The sequence below is a fragment of the Fundulus heteroclitus genome, unplaced genomic scaffold (genome assembly GCF_011125445.2).
Source record: "Fundulus heteroclitus isolate FHET01 unplaced genomic scaffold, MU-UCD_Fhet_4.1 scaffold_284, whole genome shotgun sequence".
Classification (NCBI taxonomy): Eukaryota; Metazoa; Chordata; class Actinopteri; order Cyprinodontiformes; family Fundulidae; genus Fundulus; species Fundulus heteroclitus.
Genome location: NW_023396694.1, coordinates 174,926 through 184,258, shown reverse-complemented (window position 1 = coordinate 184,258; position 9,333 = coordinate 174,926). Strand labels below are relative to the sequence as shown.

At 41.0% G+C, this 9,333-nt stretch overlaps 1 long non-coding RNA gene across 2 annotated transcripts; it reads right to left on the bottom strand.

Moving 5' to 3' along the window:
* Positions 1–6,627: 6,627 nt before the first annotated feature.
* LOC118556290 lies at positions 6,628–8,360 on the bottom strand. 2 transcript variants are annotated; one of them, XR_004928863.1, is made up of 4 exons: positions 8,213–8,360; positions 7,674–7,697; positions 7,403–7,582; positions 6,628–7,149 (listed from the first exon to the last, which is right to left on the bottom strand). It is a non-coding gene; the product is annotated as an uncharacterized LOC118556290 (long non-coding RNA). The 2 variants fall into 2 exon arrangements; XR_004928864.1 differs by having other exon boundaries at positions 6,628–7,146.
* Between the last annotated feature and the right edge of the window lie 973 nt (positions 8,361–9,333).

The window sequence follows — 9,333 nt, the reverse complement described above, 5'->3', positions numbered from 1 at the left end:
AACCTTTCTAAAATTTTTGAAATAAATGGAAGTTTGGATATTGGCCTGAAGCTCTTAGGTTGTAATGGGTCCAAACTGGGCTTTTTCAGTACAGGTTTAACAACAGCATGTTTAAAAAAGGTAGGAACGACACCAGTTAAAAGTGAGGTGTTTAGCATATCCACAATACAGGGGCCAATAGAATCAAATACTTGCATAAATAGCACAGTTGGGAGGACATCCATAGGACAGGATGAAGGTTTTAGTTTATGTAGAAGAGAGGTAATGTCCTGTAAAGTCACCGGTTTAAAGTGTGACCAAGAATGAACTGACGACAAATCACATGCAGAGTTCTGAGTAAGTGAAGGAGAGATGTTTGCCCTAACATCTCTGGTCTTACTTACAAAGAAGTGAAGGAATTCATTACAGTCTGATTTTGAGGACACTAATGGTTCGGGGGCAGGAGGAGAGACTATTGCATTTATAGTCTCAAACAAGATTTTAAGGTTTTGCTTCTTAGAGGATATAAGCTGAGAAAAGAAATGAGTTCTCGCATTTCTTAGCATCTCATTTAGGGTAGCTATTTGTTCCCTCAATTGCAGCCTATGAACCTCAAGTTTAGAGGACTTCCACAAACGTTCAACTTTTCTACAGTTTCTCCTAAAACACTGTACAGTTTTATCAACCCAAGGACATGGTTTTTTACGGGAAACAATGTTTGATTTCACTGGTGCCACTTTATCTAAAATGGTTAGGCAGTGGTTATTAAAAGACTGAATAAGAGCATCTGCATCACTGCATCCCATCAGGGAGCATGCATCAAACAAAGCAGAGAACTTCTCCCCAGCATCATGAGTAATGATGCGCCTCTGTGCCCTAATTTCCCAGGGGCGGAGGATCAAGAAGAAAGTTAATGTCAAATAACACACAACAGTGATCGCTCACATGAACATCTTCAACACGAGTATTCACTACATCAAGACCAAGTGAAAAAACAAGATCTAAAGTGTGACCCTTTATGTGTGTGGGTCCAGAAACATGCTGAATAAAATTAAAAGAGTCTGTGATAGACAGGAGATCCGCAGCTGTGTTACTTGTTGTGTCATCAATATGCAAGTTGAAGTCCCCAATAATTAAGACCTTCTCCAGTTTGATGATGGATGATAAAAAGTCTGTAAAGTCAGTGAGGAAGACGCCAGCCGGGCCAGGAGGACGATAAATTAAGACACAGTAAAAATGTATAAAAAAGCACCAATTTTAAGTAACTGGGACTCAAAAGAGGGAAAACTTTCAGAGTTTATAGCTCTGCATATGAACATGTTTCGATGCACAGCAGCAAGCCCTCCACCGCGGCGCGCTAAGCGGGGCGTCCCAGTAACAGAGCAGCCGATGGGACAGAGCTCATTCAAATGGACAAACTCATTTTCCCTTTGCCACGTTTCGGTTAAGAACATAAAATCCAAGTTTTCGCTGGTAAAAAGCTCGTTAAGAATAAATGATTTGTTAGCGATGGAACGAGCGTTGAGTAAGGCAAACCGGAGCGATGACGGGAGGCCAGCATCCACAACAGCTGACGGAACTGACCGTAAACAGGTAGCTCGGTCACGTGATCTCCACCTTGGTCGTGCAGTCAATCGCTGGCTACACAGCACAGCAAACATTGGCGGTGGAAAGTCCGCGCTTCCACCTGAATGCCGCCAGGACAGACGACGCGCTCCTCCAAGAGACAGTGACGCCCCGGTACACCGCAGCTGGGGAGCGTCCCCTCCCGCATCCTGTAAGGAAACCAGCCGCAACCACCGGCTTTGCCGTCCACACTGAGGCCAGAGCGCATCCCTCCAAGAGGATCGTCGTATCTTGACCTGGACGCCAGCTCTACAGCCCCTTTTCTTCAGTCTCTTTTTCCGGTATCCAGTACATCTGGACGTAAACAGAAGCCGGTACTCGGGTGAGGAGGGAGGACACACGAGCGGGGGTGGAAAAGTTTGTTTGTAGCTTTCCCAGCTATCAAAGAGTCCTTCCATAGACTCTCTGATATCCAACAACAGGCGCCGGTCGTATGTCCGAGCAGCAGAGACATAATTGTTAGACGTTAGGGCTGATATGGTAAAAAAATATACTAATAAAAACACTAAAAAGTGAGACAGGTCTAACGCAGCAACGGTCATTTTGACCACTGAGCCTGCCTTTCCCCGTGTTACCAAGATCAACTCATTAAATCCTGTTTTTTCACATACCTCGCTTGTCTGGTCGAATTCTGGGTCCTCCTGTCTCTTAGCCTCACAACACACAGTTATGATAACTAATCTTGTTTCTTGTTATAACCTCAGCTAGTGGGACCATATAGACATTGAATAGACAGAGTCCCAGGATTAAACCTTGGCATACTGTACCCCACATGTGACTTTTTTCTGCTCTGATGAGAAGTTACTTATTGATACAAAGAAGTCCCTGTTTTTCAGGTAGGATTTGAACCAATTGAGTGCTGTATCATAATCAAACCCAGCTCTCCAGTCAGTTTAATAATATATCATTGTCAACAGTGTCAAATGCTGCACCGAGGTCCAACAGAACTAGCACTGTGGTTCTTTCACAGTCTGTATTTATGTGGATGTCATTGAACACTTTCACGAGTGCAGTCTCAGTGCTGTGATGAGCATGGAAACCGGACTGAACAACAAACTGTCACTGTAAGGAAGTGATTTAACTGTTGAAACACAGCTTTTTAAATAACTGCAGATGTTATTTGTCCAGATTACTCTTTTTATCAGTGGTTTAATAACTGCTGTTTTTAAAGGCTGGGGCAAAACACCTGAAGAGAGGGATGCATTTATTATTTGGATCAGGTCAACAAAAGGTCACAAAATACATAAATTGATTCACCATTGATTAGACATTGGCATTTCAATCAATAGAATGTGGCGGCAAAAAACATTGATTCAATGACATATTTTCAACATTCGTTAACTGGCTAGAATTGGATAATTGTTGATCCACCATTAATCAACTCCCTTATCCAAAAATCAACCTTTTTTGTTTTACCATAATTCATCATTGAATTAACAAGTTTTGCTATCTGGGCAGGCATTATCTATAAGACATAACAATCGAAACAACAAGAAAAATACTTGAAATATTTCACTCTGTATGTAACAAATCCATAAAATATACGAGTTTCACTTTCTGAATTAAGGAACAAAAATATTGAACTTTGTCTCAACAGTTAAATCCTCTAAGGTGTATCTGTATACTTAAATACTTCAGGGGTATGAATAATTTTTTGTTCAACTTTATATCATCAATTTGATAACAAAGAGCCATTATATAATGATATTGCATCATATGGTCTGCAATACTCTTTTCAGTAATACTCTATTTTTTTGTCACTTAGAAATCATTCAGATGAATGATTTCATGAAGCTGACCAATGAATTATTGATTGGTCAGCTTCACTATTTTACACTACTTTTCTGTGCAAATGTCTAGGAGAGAAAACAGCAGTTATTCTGATCAAGCAGAGATACCATGCTTTTGGATGTTGCAGACATTCAGTCTTTCCACTTTAGCACAGTTCAAGTTTAAAAAATGCAAAGTGCTATAAGGATTTACACAAAAATATTATTATCTTATCGGTCCTATAATATGAAAAAGCCAGGTTGAAAGAGAGCAGCTTTTAAAACCCTTCCTTTCCTACGTTTCGGCTGCAGTGTGGTGAAACACTGAATGAAGATGCTGAAAGAACAACCATGTCAGAGCAAATCTTTACTTTTTCTGTTTCAGGGAAGCTCCGTGGTTTAAAAGAAATCCAATAGCAGGTGAATGAATTACTAAATGATGATGGCATTGCAGTTTTTTAGAATTATGCAACAGATTCAACAGGTTTTATTGCTGGTGACAGCAAACAAAAGCCTTAATCAAGAGTCATAAATTGTCAACCAAGAGCCAAGTTCACTTTCCATATTACATTCCTTTATGACTGCTGACAGATACGCCTGTTACAGTATGTCATTTTAGTTCCACAGAGTAGTGGCAGGGCCCTGTGGGTACCATGTAAGCAGTGTCCTTGGCAGCATGGCCTCAGTAAATCGTCTCCCCCTGAAATGTTTGTGATGTATGTGATGGCGGTTGTACTGAAACAATAATTTCCCTCTGGGATCACTAAAGTATTTCTGATTCTGTGGAATAGGTAGACATGATGAAATTGGAAAATAACTCTAGCACATTTGATGCTGTGAAATTCTCAATTTGTTCACCAGATAAAAAAGGCTAGGGCCTGATCTTCTAAAGGTTTGTACATATTAAAACAGGTACAAAGTGAGTAGTGTGTACAAAGCTGATCGCCAAACCAGGAGCAAAAAAAAAAATCGGTGTCTATAAAATAAGCAGAACAGCGAGAACAAACTTTTTTTTTGTGTAAGTGTCTTCATGATAATGCAGACCACATTCTAATAACCAATCCTCACAGATTTTTGGGAGGGAATATACAAATGTAAATACGTACTACCCGCAAAACAATTTTCCAAAGCTGAAACTGAGAGTTGGCACAGTTTCTTCCTTAATATTTAGTAACTCTGAAAGTTAAGTGCAAACTGGCATGCAAAAATGCCTGCTGTCCTATTGGCCAGAAAGGAGGCATTGGTAAAATAACAGAAGAAGGACAGAGAGCCTCTCTGCATATGAACATATTTGGGCTGTTTAAAGTAAGTTCACAGTGAACGCGAATGTGTCAGGCCAAGCAACGGATTTACATGATATCCCTATGAACAGGTGCATCACCAGAGTGATGTGATGCATAGCGATGCTAAGTGAAGTCACAGAGGCAATTTTAGGGACACAAAACGCACACCTTTAATGATTAAAGCAAAGCTAGGGTGACACGAATCCTGCAATGGATGCAAAGCGACAGTTGTTGGAGTTGAAAAAGTTCAATTTTGTTCCATGTCGCGCTGCAAGAACCAATCAGGAACTAGATATGGCTGTGACGTGGGGTGAAGGACTGTGGTGGAGAAGAAGCAGTTTTCATTCAACATGGGAGACAAGCTGATAGTGGCGGTCTGCGGTCAACGTGAGTTATATGACTCAGCCCTCTCTTCATATTACCCGAATTCTGAAACAATGGATCTGGTCTGCTGGTCTCTCAATGCAATTGATGAAATTTTTTCGATGGGAAGGCAGTGTAAAGGGGACCCATCCTGTCCTGACAGGGCAGAGATCCTGGGATACACCCTAGACTCCGGGAACAAGTGGAGAATGGTACGTTTTTCAATTTTGTCAGTCGAGGACATCGAAGACATATACAGGTTTGGTTTCATGATATTCAGATTTCTTCTATTTGGATTTGGAGGATATCTGATGTAGCTACAATTACAGAGGATGTCGGTGCAATTATGGCCATGATCAGGCTTCCGGCCGCATTTGATGCCCTCACAATGGCTGTGAATGAGCAGAACCGAAAACTGGATGAACAGAGCCGCAAGCTGGATGCGATGGAACGCATCGCATCCACCATGATGTTCATCTTTGGATGAACTCAAAGATGAGATGGGATAAAATCTTGGATGTGCATGCTCACTTCAAGGCGGAAAAGCCCAACAAATTCGGAATATTGGATTCGCCATGTGGAGCCCCGTGACAAAGACTTCAAGGCTGACAGAAAACTTGTGCAGCTTGCTCTCAATACAAAAGTGAATTCTGGATTTCGGCTTCCCCCCTAATCAAAACTCCTCTGGATGTTATGGCGGAAGGGCCCAGAACTGGCACGCATGGCCTCAGTCAACCGTTCCCCTGTACACCTCTCCCCACTGTCATGATTTGTCTCGATGAACCCGAACACAAACACAGTTGAGTTGTGGAGGTAGAAAACCAGAGTCTGTTACCGGGTTGAACAGATGGAAGCTGAGTGCAAGAGCAGGCTTATGGGAGGAAGCTGGAGGACCGTGGGTGAGCCTTGGGGCGGAACCCAGGCTGGCAGGTGAGCCTCGGAATGAGATCCGAGCTGGAGCTTGAGGTGGAAGACAAGGAGGTCCAAAGAGCTTTGGGGGAAGACATGGGAAGGGAGCCGTCTGAGTGGAAGACGAGGGAGGCTGGAGAGGACCACAGGTGAGCCTTGGGGCGGAACCCTAGGCAGCAGGCGAGCTTCGGGATGGGACCCGAGCAGAGCCTGGTAGGAGAGTCTCAGGACGGAACCCGGGCATAGGGAGGAGTGTGGTCAGACCAGACGAGGAGGGAAGGGAGACGCTCATGTCAGGAAGAGGAGGACGAACCGCGGGGAAGAGGAGACTGAAAAGAGCCTTTATAGTGGAGCTTGCAGGTGGATTGAGTCCAGGGATGATGAGAGACTGACAGGTGTGGGTGATTAAGGTGAGTGGAATCAGAGCTGCACTGGAGGAGGAATGAGCCAGGAAATGCTCAGGGTGCAGCAGGCAAAACTGCACCCTGACACCCTGTGGATGGAATTCTGAACAATAATAACTGAATTCCCATCGTTACTTAATGAAGAGAAGGCAGTGATGAAGTTCCAGCACTTTTATTGAGAAACAGAGCAGAGATCACATAGATGGAAAGTAATCGCACCCCGCGGTCAAATTGTAGTTGACAATAAAGATTGATTGATTAATTGATTGAGCAATAACAATGCCATAAATTAACCATTTTTATTTATGTTATCTGTTTTCAACAGTATTTGTTACATGGTCTACTTTAAGAAAAAATTGGTGTAATTTTTTAAATACAATGCATTTTGAGTTTTATTGAGAACACAGTGAACGTCTTATACATGAAACATATCCTTTTTTAACTTTCCATGTGTTGATCTCCACTATGACAAGAAAATGATAAGGAGTATGATAAACACAACCACAATAAATGCAAGAACAATCTTCCAATAGGGAAAACATATCCCTGAAGGCTCGTCACGACATCTTAGTAACCCTTGTGTCTGACTGTTTATTATCTGTTGATCCGGTGACAGTTGAAGTAATGTATAAACTATTTGATTGACCGCCTCCCCATTTTTAGCACAAGATAGTAATCCTTGCACAGTCTCATGGAAGAGAACATGAACATCCAAGATGACATTAGGAAACGTTTCAGACCACTGGGTCCCAGCTGTGGAGTAGTTCTCATCTCGGACGTGGTGCATCACAACCAGAATGACTTTTTGATCTCCTGCTGAGGCAAGAAAAAGGAACACAAGGTTTGGTGTTTGGCATGCTTAGAGTTGGTCTATAATACTTTTGTACTTAAAGCTAGTCCTGATTTATATAGTTATTTTTTTATATTATTGAATGTTAACTGTTTAAACTGTTTTTGATTGTTGCAATTTCTATGATTTCTTGTTTAAAACTTTTAATACAGAGTTTAAATCTCAACATTTTTATTCTTGGTTAACAATGTCCAAAGAGATAAATCATAAAACTGGTACCTGGCACCCGACTCATAGCTGCTTCCACATCTGATCCAACCCGAGAAGTGACTGGGCAGAAAACGATGATCAAGCTTTGCAGCCATTCTGTGATTGTCAGTGGTATCCTCTTCTTCACTTCACTCAGCAGTTGTTCATCAGCACCGAAGGTGTGCCCTGAAGTGACTTTCTGAACTTTCACTTTGTGAAACAGCGAAAGATAAAAGAGCAAAATTATAACCAGCTGAAATATAACTGCTACTAGTATGTGTCTGTCGACATTGACACCCACCTGGAGTCTTTAACATGTTTAGATCTATTAAAAGAGAAGAAAAGCAGTATAATTAGTTCGGCTTTTCTACAGAGATGAAACACAACTACTCTTGAACTTCAACAAGAATTATTAACATGATCCAGGGGTTACTTTTACTGTGCAAATTCTTTTACATAATACCAGGAAGATGGTTGATCTATTCTGAGGTTGATGTTTAAGTGAAGGTTAGAATATTGCATGTAAGATAAGACTGATTTGTTTTAAACACGGCTACTGTAAATGTAAACAGCATCAATCCTAAAGTCAGGCTAGACCTACCAATTCATACTAACAGTAGAGGTAGATTGCACATCTAAGCTTTGAAGCAATAGAACATAATAAAGCAATGATCTGATTTCCATTCCTAAAACAAACAGAATTTTAATAAAATTCCTTGAATTAACTGCAGGGTTTACTTAAGAAACATAAGCACATTATCTAAATAATATCATTAAATTAAAAGGAAAAAAGAAACAGCAAACAAAGTGTTTCACTGTAACTATGAAAAGCATTTTTACCTTTGCTGTAAATGTCCTGCTCCAGAAAAGCAAAAAAGGCAATCTCCTGCTCGCCAAGCACCTACAATGGACACTGCAGACTGCCCATTTCTGGCTTCAACCAGTGGTTCTTAAGGAACTGTAGCAGCTTCACTTTCATTCTTAGTGGGAGAGAAACCATGTGATTTATCCTGTTCCCTGCAGAGTCCACAGAGAGAAAGGGAGGTACAAGAAAATTGTTGTTACTTTTTACAATGAATAATTCCCCACAATAATGAAAGGCATTTGCAAAGCGTGACAAAAGAAATATTTGAAAAATAAAGCCATTATTTCAAGTGCTGATTGACATGCAGTTTACATACTAGCAGCTTCCTTACTTTATTCAAGCTACAGTTCTGGAGGTAGGTCAACTTAGAGTGGACCAGGAAAGAAGAATATATACTGTCAACTTATTTTAGCACATTTTTTTTAAGTGTCTTGTCTGGAAATGTGGCAACAAGAATTGTTGTCTTTATGCCAAAAAGAGCCCAGCAGGTTTTACTTTCACAAGCAGAGCCTTACTGCTTTCGACATAGTACTCCGCTTGATTTATGCATGCAAGTAGCTTTATTATAATTTATGCAGGGAATATTTCATGTTATATGGACACTAAAACAAGAATGTAGAAGAGAAAAAGAAGGAAGAAAATGTGAAAAGAACAGCTCAAGCAGCCGGTAAAGTATTACAGATACAATAAATTAAAGGCATACTATGCAACATTTTTCAGTTAATTAATATGTTCCATACCGTTTTGGATGATTAAATTAGTCATTTCAGGTCGAACAAAGGTTTTCTCGGCCGCCCTGGTGGTCTGTGGGGGAAATACCGCACTTGCAATTGCAAGAGCCCTCCATTCACTATATGCACGCGCGAAAGCAACAACAAAGAACCGCGTGTTAACCTCAAATAAACATGCAAGCATATCGAGTTTTATTATTATTATTATTTATTTTTTATTTTTTTTTTAATGTTGGCGAGACGCTACCGCGGCAAGGCGGCCGCGGCGGCCGCCTCGCCAAGATAGCGCTGCGGAAAGCTTGATGTTTATACTTTCACTGTGTTAGTCATTGTTTGTACTGCCGTTTTTTCGACTTTTCGTTGCG